We start from the raw sequence: 10,370 nt of genomic DNA on the forward strand, positions 1-10,370 counted from the left end.
CTCATTTTCCCAGCAGTGTTTTAAGTCTATACACCAGTTTTCCCTCACCTGATTTAACGTTTCTTCCCACAGGGAGTCTGAGAATAGTAGCAGACTTTCTCTCTCAGAAGGGTTAAACGCTACTGCATTCTGAAATCACAAAAGAATATATATTGCTCCCCTATGATTGAAGACTTTGGTCTATATCTTTGGATGTCTAAACAGACTGAGGAGGAAAAGAGTCTGGCGGGGATGTCATGTCTCATTGGTTTTGCATGAAGCACATATTTTTTTTTGGAAGGAGGAGAGAAAAATAAAGAAAAAGAAGAAAGAAAGTAAGGGAAAGCAAAGAAGGAAACCAGCGAAGAGCTTGGATAACCTGACATAAATGGGAAATCTTAGTACAATCTCAGTCAGAAAGTAAAGGCACTTAGTACCAGGGTGAGTAACTGCAGGGACAGCTCTCTTTCCCACTGGAAGGGCCTCCAGGTACTTCATCTGCAGGTAAAAAATGATTCTCAAGCATAATTGGCTTTGAAGCAAACAGCTGGAAATAAGTGAGGACATGAGCAGAGTGGGAGAAGAGAAGCTGTTGTGTGTACCTTCTGACAGATCACAGCACTCTATCTGATCAAACAGGGAGTATGATATTCCAGAGATAAAAATCAATGCATTGATTGATACACACATGCCCCTTTTTATTTCCCTGCCTTTACCTGTTTGGACTGGAGAGACAACCAAACTTCTACAAATTTGTCAACATAAAAACCTAAATCACGTTGGGATATATATATTCTCCCTAAAGGAATTGAGGAATTTGAAATCATATCCAAAAATCCATTTAAGGATCACATATTTAAAAATAAAATCACAGGGCACTTCCTAGGCAAGAGAAGAAATTTCCATCTATTTTAGTATATGCATATAATTTATGTTATAGCATGTGTTTTAATGATTGTATGTATCTACAATTAAAATAAACACAAAGAGTTTCAACCCTGATATATAGGAGAAGCTGTCATTTTACTCTGAGACACTGCTTTATCAGAAGATAAAAAGTAAAGTCTGGAAACCTGACTTACTAGAAACAAGAGATTCTAGGTGGGAAAACTTAACTGAGTTAGTGATTTGTGTCACAGGCTTTGATTTTGCTGAAAAAGTAAACTGTCCTCAATTGATTTAGTGGCCTGAATTACATTTTGTTTTAAAAATAAAATTAATACTTCTATTTTGTTATAAAATAAAATTAAAACCATAAGCAGATAATTAACCCTAAGGGAATCTGAGAGAAAAAAATATAGTATTTTCAGCTCCTAAGAGAGACCATATGTCTATAAAGGAGTACATGGGAAATATATATTTTCCTCAAAACACATCTGTTTTATTCAAAGAAAATTATTGATACACATATTTTCATATATAAAATACCAAGTGTAATATTTTGTAATTAAGGTGACATAAAATAGCTATCTTGAATTATCATGGATAGGGTATAAGTTTTAGTTTTTTAGGCTTCTTTCTTTCTCATTTTAGATCAATTAACAGACTGATTCAGTGACATTGCAGTAGATATAAGCAGAGCTGAAATACAGGGACTTATATACTATATAGTTCATAAAAATCCAGGCATCATGATGAAGAATAAAACTCTGCCACCAACGTTCCTTAAGTTGTTATCATTACCAAACCCATCTTCCAGTGAGAGAGAATTGCAATTGCATGAACACACACACTGATACAAAGAACATACGCATGCAGACACACATGGTGCTACAAACCCAACATACGGTACCGTAATACAATATATGAAGCAGTGATCCTACGTTGTTTCAGCACAATAAATTAACCTTGAGGTCTTTCCTCTTTCATTCCAGAAGAACTAGGGGTAAAATCTTTCCATACTGCTTGTAAGTATTTGTTAAGCCCCATTTATTCATTTAAATATTAGGCTTCCATCCATAATATAATTTTGGAGACCAATATTCTTTCCCTGGAATTGTAGTAAACAGCAGGTGATACTGAACTTGCAACAGGAGTGCCCCTCACAGAACGGCATCTGAAAGCATGGGCTGCAGGGATGTGTGGGATAACACAGGGGCAGAGGGAAGGCTGTGGTCTCCATCTATCTTCCCATATGAAAATTCACTTTCAGAAGTGACCTGAGTAGGAAGCACTTGCACATGAAAGCAGAAAAATCTCCTCTTTTGCTACAACCAGCCAGAAAAGACATCATGCAGAAGGAACGCTGACATTGGACTAAAGCAAAGTTGCAGGATATCTTACTGGCAGAAACAACTTCTTGTAGAAATTCACTCGACAAACAAGAATGGTCAACTAATCATAAGAGACTTAATTTGAGAGTGAAAAAATGTATTGCTAATAATTGTTAGACTAAAGTGAAACAAATGAATCTGAATAAGGCCATAAGGAAAACCAGAACCCAGAGTATTTATGTGGGATTACTTGTTCTTTTCTGTTAATTAAGAAGTATACACTAAAGTTATTCCTAATAAAACTTTGCTATCTTCTTAAGATGCTGAGTTTTCTGATATTGCTAGACATAGGTGATTTTGTCTAGTGGGTCACCCTTGACTGCCAGAGTTAATGCTCTGCTTTCCAGAGTGAATAAACTGAGCCATCAGTCATCCTGATGCAATCACGCTTTTTAGAAAGTTGAATTTCTATCATGATACGTGTAACTTTGCCATGCCTCTCTGCATTGTGATTTATAATCCATATGTTATCTTCATTTTTTTTTGTTTTGTTTTAAATTTCAGGAAAAAAAATCTTCTAATTGTATCATGTTTATAACAAGACAGATAATTGACCAAAGTGTTCTTGAAATAAAGGGATGTGTTTATGTTCATTTCTCACCTTGTGATCTTGGGAAAGTTATTTAACCTGTAAGCATCTGTTTCTCTGCATATAAATGAGTATTATTACAGACCTTGTGGAATGGCTAGAAAGATTAAACAAATTCTGTCATCTACCTCACTGCCAGTTTTGTCTTGTTACTATTCTCAGTGAATGGTAGTATCTCTGAAACAGAAAGGAAACTTATGTGCTAAAATGGCCAGTGCCCTGAGTTTGAAGTTTTCCTTCTATTTCTGATCTTATAAGTCTTACCTATTATCTGGAAATCTGATTTACCACAGAAGATGAATGATCAATTAGTTGTCGATTTTCTTCCAATGATGCTATGAAAACTGTTACTCTTGCCTGCACAGCACTCCTGTCACTTGTCTTCCTGGGCTGTCCTCCTCGGCTTCACCTCTTCTACCAACCAGGGTGGGACTGTGAGAGTTTCAAGTGTTCCTGGTTGCAGTTTCTTCAAATGCCACAGAAGGATATTTTAGAGTCCCTATCTCTGTCTAAGAATTGAACACAGTGCATTATAAAATAAATTATAGATTTTGGGGGAAAGGTTCTATGCAGAGTAATGCTATTCACCAGAACTCTAATGTGGTAACTTTCTTTTTATCCAAAGAAAAATGAGAAAATATCCTATTTTTTTCTAATGTCACTTGAAAGTAGTTCTTTTTTACCTTTGTTAGGTCTCTTGATGATTGTCAGATTATTATCTTATTAAGAAACATATACTACTAATAATTTTAATCAATAAACTAAGAAGATCCAGTGCCTTATCTAAAATTTTCTGCACAATGTTCCATTATATGATTACCAATTCCAGAGTCATTGAAATAAACCTCAAAGTTTTGATGTCATCACTTTGGTGTTAAATTTTATTCTATTATTTCCAAGCTATATAAACTGCTGATCTGCTTTAAAAAATTATAAATGGTAGATACCACTTTAAAATCATGGGGAAAGCAATTGGATATTAAAATAGAAAATTTCCAAAGTTGACTATTTTTCTTTTACTTAAGAAAATGAACAGTAAATGAGTCATAAATGAAGTAAAGGGGAAAATACAAATAGAACACAGCCTGTTTTTAAAAATCTGGGTACACATACCTTAAAAAATATTCAAAGTAAATGTGAATTTTAAAGACAGCTAGGCAGAAGTCAGTGTCCAGGGTCAAAAACAAAAAAACAAAAAAAGAAAAAAACAACACATTAGCTTCTTCCCTTTACAACGGCATGGATGGAACTGGAGAGCATGATGCTAAGTGAAATAAGCCAGGGGGTGAAAGACAAATAACATATGATCTCACCTATAAGTGGAAGCTAATTAACAAAACAAACAAGCAAAGAAAATATAACCAGCAACACTGAAATAAAAAACAAACCAACAGTAACAAGAGGGGAGGAGTGAGGGGAGTAACTGGGAAAAGAAAAGTAAGGCTCAAGTCAAGGAACATGTATAAAGGACCCATGGACAAAGCCAAAGTGAGGAAGAATTGAAGGTGGGAGGTGGGGGTGGGTGGGGCAGGGGAAAGCGGTGGCGGGAAAATGGAGACAAATGTACTTGAACATTAGAAAAATAATAAAAATTAATTTTAAAAAAAGAATACATCAGAACCAATATGGCAGAGGAATGAGTGGAAATCACACTGACCTCCTCCCAGGACCAACCTGGAATTACAACTAAATTGTGGAGAAATCACACAGAACAAAAAAACTGAACAAAAGCAAAAGAGCCTTAAAACATCGGACAGGCAGAAGAATCAACTTTAGCACAAACTAACTGGTAAGGAGTATGGAAGAGACTCAAGAAGGCAGGCAGGACTCCCATGGGAGATATTGAAATAGCCAACTGGCTCCCCCTGAGATGAACGAGGTCTACATCATAAGTGGGGATCCCCAGCCTACAGCAAAAGAGCCTAAAAAGTACACAGATAACAGCCAGCTGAGAAAAGCAGCAGGGTTGCTCTCTGTCAGAGTCAGGCAGCTAGAGATGCAAAGAGCCTTTTAAAGGACCAAGGCATACATTTTTCTTTGCAGCCACTTACCCTGGGTTCCAGCAAAGGTCGGGGAAGAGTGGGCTTGAGATACCGGAGGAGAGACTGGAGACAGAGGCTTTGGATAGAGAACTGAGAGAGTAACCACGGTGATCCCAGTGCTGACTCATCCCCCATGTGGCAGCAGCCATCTTGCTCAGGCGGACCAAGCCCCTGAGAGGCAGCAGTGTGCAAGGATACAATAGCCCTGCCTACAGGAGGGCCTTGGCCCTGCCCTGTGGTGTCTCTAAGTCTGCCTGCTGAGTGTAGAGGGACTAGATCAATAGCTGAAGGAAATAGCCACGGAGAGTAGATTCCTGGAAGTCTCGAACAAACTGCCTAAGGTCAGACAAGGTCAACATCTGACATCCTCAGAGTCAGATCCAGAGAGAAATAGTGGTCCCCTGCCATAGAAGTTCACACTACAAAGTCAGGAAGTCAAGACAGATCTATTTAATAAGCAGAAGAAAAAGAGAAGAGCCCCACAAATAACGGGAAGACAAAGAAATACTCCCCACTCAAAGGGAAAGGAGGAATCTCAAGAAAGAGAACTAAATGAAATAGAGGCAACTAAACTATCAGATATTGAGTTCAAAACATTTCTAAGGAAGCTCAATGAACTCAGTCAGTTCAGAATTACCAAAAACTACAGGGAACTACAAGAAACTTACTGCAAACTATTTCAATATGAAAAAGGACATAGAAACTACCAATGAGAGACAAGAGGAAATGAAGAATACAATTTCTGAGTTGAAGAACACAGTTGAAGGAATCAAAATCAGGCTAAATGAGGCTGAGGACCAAATCAGCGAGCTGGAGGACAAGGTAGAGAAAAGTTCCCAGAAAGAGCAAGAAAATTAAAACAGACTAAAAAAGGAATGAAGAGCTGTTGAGGGAGATGCAAGACAACCTGAATGCCCATCAGTAGATGATTGGATAAAAAAATTATGGTACATATACACAATGGAATACTACGCAGCAGAAAGAAAAAAAGAACTACTAAACTTCGCGACAGCATGGATGGAACTGGAGAGCATTATGCTAAATGAAATAAGCCAGGGAGCAAAAGACAAATACCATATGATCTCACCTATAAGTGGAACCTAACCAACAATACAAAGATGCAAGGAAAATAAGACCAGCAACACTGAAAGGAAAAGAAATCAACAGAGACAAGAGGGAAGGAGGGAGGGGGGCGGGGACAAGGAAGGGAAGGGGAAAGTCAAGGAACATATAGCAAGGACTCATGGACAAAACCAAAGGGGAAGAACTGAGGGAGGGAAGGAGGGTGGGGGCAAGGGAAAGTGGTGGGGGGTAGGTAGAGACAAATGTATTTGAAAAAATAAATTAAAATTAAATTAAAAAAAACTAGTATGGACAAACAAATAAATAAATATTCTTTTTGACTTGTAAAAAAAAAAAAAGATGCAAGGAAAATAAGACCAGCAACACTGAAAAGAAAAGAAACCAAGAGAGACAAGAGGGAAGGAGGGAAGGGGGGCCCGGAAAAGGAAGGGAAGGGGAAAGTCAAGGAACATATAACAAGGACTCATGGACAAAACCAAAGGGGAAGAGCTGAGGGAGGGAAGGAGGGAGGAGGCAAAGGAAAGTGGTGGAGGGTAGGCAGAGACAAATGTATTTGAAAAAATAAATAAACAAATTTAAAAAAAAGAAATGTAATAATATTCATATAATAGGGGATACCAGAAGGAGAAGAGGATGAGGGAAGGATAGAGAATCTGTTTGAAAAAGTAATGACGGTAAACTTCCTTAATTGGAGAGCAAAAGCCATGCAAGTCCAGGAAACAGAGCGTCCCATTCAAGAGGATGCAATGAGGCTCACTCCAAGACACATCATCATTAAAATGGCAAATAACAAAGACAAACAGAGAATCCTAAAGGAATCAAGGGAGAAATAGGTAGTAACTTATAAGGGAGCCCCGATATGGCTAGCAGCTGACTTCTCAGCAGAAACACTACAAGCCAGAAAGGAATGGCAAGAAGTATTCCAAGTCATGAAAAGCAAAAGCTTGCAACCAAGACTGCTCTACCCAGCAAGGCTCTCAATTAAAATGGAAGGTGAAATAAGGAGGTTCCCTGACAAAAATTGGCTAAAAGAATACATCTCCACAAAACCAATATTGCAAAATATGCTGAAAGAACTGCTTTGAGAAGATGAAGAAAAAGAGTCTATGAATACCCAGTTCCTTTCACATTCACCAATACTTGATATTACCAATATTTTCAATACTTAGTAATCTGATTGTGATAATAATGTGCTAAATTGTTACTTTATTATTTTTTGAAACTAAATCTGTTTTTGTAGATTTCTTGCCTATAATTTTTTAAAAGCTTTAAATTACTTTTTGGTATTCTTTATCCATTTTTTGATTAAAGGTTGGTGTTATTTTTGCCCTTAAAAATAAAACTATTAACCCTATTTTAGATGTGTTGCAAATACTTTCCTATTCTATTACTTGTCCTTTAACATTTTTATAGGTATATTATGATATAGTAATAAATGTTTAATATAATTATATTGTCAATATTTTACTTCATATTAATATGAATGTTACTTCAGTGTAAGAAAAATATTATTTTGAATTTTCTCTGAAAATTCCTCAGATTTTACATATTGATATTTACTTATCTGAATATTTCTTGTATAATGTGTGAAATAGGGTCGGTGAAAGACGAATACCATATGATCTCACCTATAAGTGGGATCTTTCAACAAAATAAACTAATGAACAAAATAAACCACAAGCAAGGAAATATGGAGCAGACTGAAAGTGACCAGAGGGTATGGGGAAGAAGGCCAATGGTGGAAAGAAGGAGAAGGGACTAAAGAAAAAAACATTTATGAAAGACCCATGGACATGGACAACAGAGTGGGAATTGACTGTGGGTGAGGAGGACGGAGTGGGATGGGTGGAGGAGGACAAATGGGGGAAAATTGAAACAACTGTAATAGAATAAACATAATTTAAAAATAAAATTAAAAAAGAAAAAAGAAAAAATTAAATAAGAAAATATTAAAGATTTTGCAATGGATATTCTCTATAACATTGATGTTAATGATTAGGCCAAAAACCTGAATGACAGATAAGAACATATTATTCAGAAATCTCTTACATGGAAATCAAGGCTGACCAGTCTTTTATCTGCATTCCACACCAACTGCAAGTTGAAAGCTTGAAGTCGTGATGTTGTTTTGAGGTGCCTGAGTTATTTAATACATTATGCTGATGCTGCTAATAACCACAATGGTATCGCATGAGGATAGGGGCTTTAATCGTCAAGAGATGGGTTTGTGACATCATTTTGGGGAAACAGCATCGTTTATATAAAGAGGAGTTTTGAATGAAGGACTCTGAATAAAGGAAAGTCTGAAATAGCTGTCTTTTTTGAAGCAAGGGAAACTAAAAACCCCTCATTCAAAGACCTGAAGAAAATGTCAAGTAAAAAATTAACACCTCTTGCCCTAGCTTCTGTGGCTCAGTTTTTTTGGAGGGTCGCCCTATAGCCCTAAATGTTGCAGGCTTGATTCCAAGTCAGCATGCGTGCTCAGGTTATGGGTTTGATTCCCAGTTAAGGCATGTATGAGAAGGCACCAAATCAATTGTTTTTCTCTCACATTCTCTCTCTCTCTCTCTCTCTCTCTCTCTCTCTTTCTCTCTCTCTCCCCCCCCACTCCCTCCCTCCTTTCTTCTTTCTCTAAAAATAATGAAACATTCTTCATGTGAGATAAAAATAATTAACAGTTTTTGTGAGCTAATGAGACACATTCTGCAGAAGCAGAATTTAGATGCCACATACTACATATGCACCTGCAAACTGAGAATACAATGCAAAAACAAGTCTGTGAGCAATGCATTTAGCTTATTATAGATACCTACATAAATCAAGAATAAAGCAATATTTCAGAAAAATAATCCTTAAGTTTATTGGTTAGGTCCACAAAGAAAACTTGCAAACACAAACATCATCAGGGAGAAGCAAATACCAGAATAAGAAAAATGCATAATCCCAAGGGACACTAATAATAATTTTCATATTACTAAAAGGAGAAAAATAGGAATAGAAATCAAAATCTAAAGAAATAGTGTATAAAATAAAATTAGTAAGCTTTCAAAATGTAACTAGAACTTAAAACCTTAACAAGAAAGTTTGGCACTAGACTGACATCTGACCTGCAGGATGCTGGAGCACTCTGTGAAATGCAGGACTGACAGATAGAGATGAAACAATAATATTCATCAAATACGAGATGAGATCTGTAATTGAACTAAGAAAACAAAAAAAGAGATATGGCTGAGAATTCTACAAGTTCAATGAATCTTTAGTTTATAGAGGTTTGAAAGGTCCTAAGCAAGATAAATAAAATTAAGTTCTTACTCAGGAATTTGTAGTGAAATAATACAATATCAAATGTTGGGGATAAGAGTAAAAAATGGAATAAAATCACTTTCACTGTGCTGAAGAAAAGTAACTGTCAACCTAGAATTCTCTGCACAGCAAACTGTCATTCAAAAAAGTGAATAAATTCAAGGTATTTTCAGTCAAAAGTAGTTTATAGTTCACAGATTCTCATAAAAAAATTCCAGAAAAGTGGATATTAAAACAAAGAGAAAGAGTCACAAACTACAATAATAAACATATAAATGTATACACATAAAAGAAAAGTTAATAAGGCATCTATTAAAAAACAAAATAAAAATAATGAATAGTTTTGAATTCTTTTAACAAGGCAGAAATAACATCCTAGAACAAAGTGGAGAAATAAAACATTATATGTTTCCTCCATTTTTGATGAGGAGGGTGGTGGTATTTACTTTAACTTCATGGTGCATGTTATATTTTAAGAAAAAAGATAAAAATAATGCCAGTGAAAGAAAGGCTTCTGAGCAGAGGGAAAGGAAAAAGAAAAAAAGATAGAAAATAAACTTGGAAATAATGAAAAAACAATTTTAAGAAAATAAAGTAACAAATATAAAATGAAATTCTATAAATAAAATTAAAACATCAATATTTACCACAGATTATGAATATATTTTATTTTTATATGATTTTATTTTTTTCACTTTTATTTCTTAATTAATTTATTTCTTTTTTTCAATTTTTCACAAACATTTGTCTCCATTTACTCACCACAACATTCCTCTGCCCAACCACCACGATTTTCCCCACTCAGTTCTTCCCCACCTTAGCTTCATCCATGTATCCTTCACACCTGTTCCTTGATCTGACTCTTCACTTCTCTCCCCCACTACCCCCCTCCTTCCCTCCAATCCCCATCGGTTTCTTCTTTCTTTCAATGTTGCTGGTCATAATTTCCTTGCCTGCCTTCTTGGCTGAGTTTGTTCCACTTATAGGTGAGATCATATGATATTTGTTTTTTACCACCTGGCTTATTTCACTTACTATAATGCTCTCCAGTTCCATCCATGCTGTTGCAACAGGTAGTAGATCTTTCTTTCTTTCGGCTAC

This window comes from Pteronotus mesoamericanus, unplaced genomic scaffold (assembly GCF_021234165.1).
Source record: "Pteronotus mesoamericanus isolate MK-2021 breed Mesoamerican mustached bat unplaced genomic scaffold, CSHL_Meso_final contig_27, whole genome shotgun sequence".
Classification (NCBI taxonomy): Eukaryota; Metazoa; Chordata; class Mammalia; order Chiroptera; family Mormoopidae; genus Pteronotus; species Pteronotus mesoamericanus.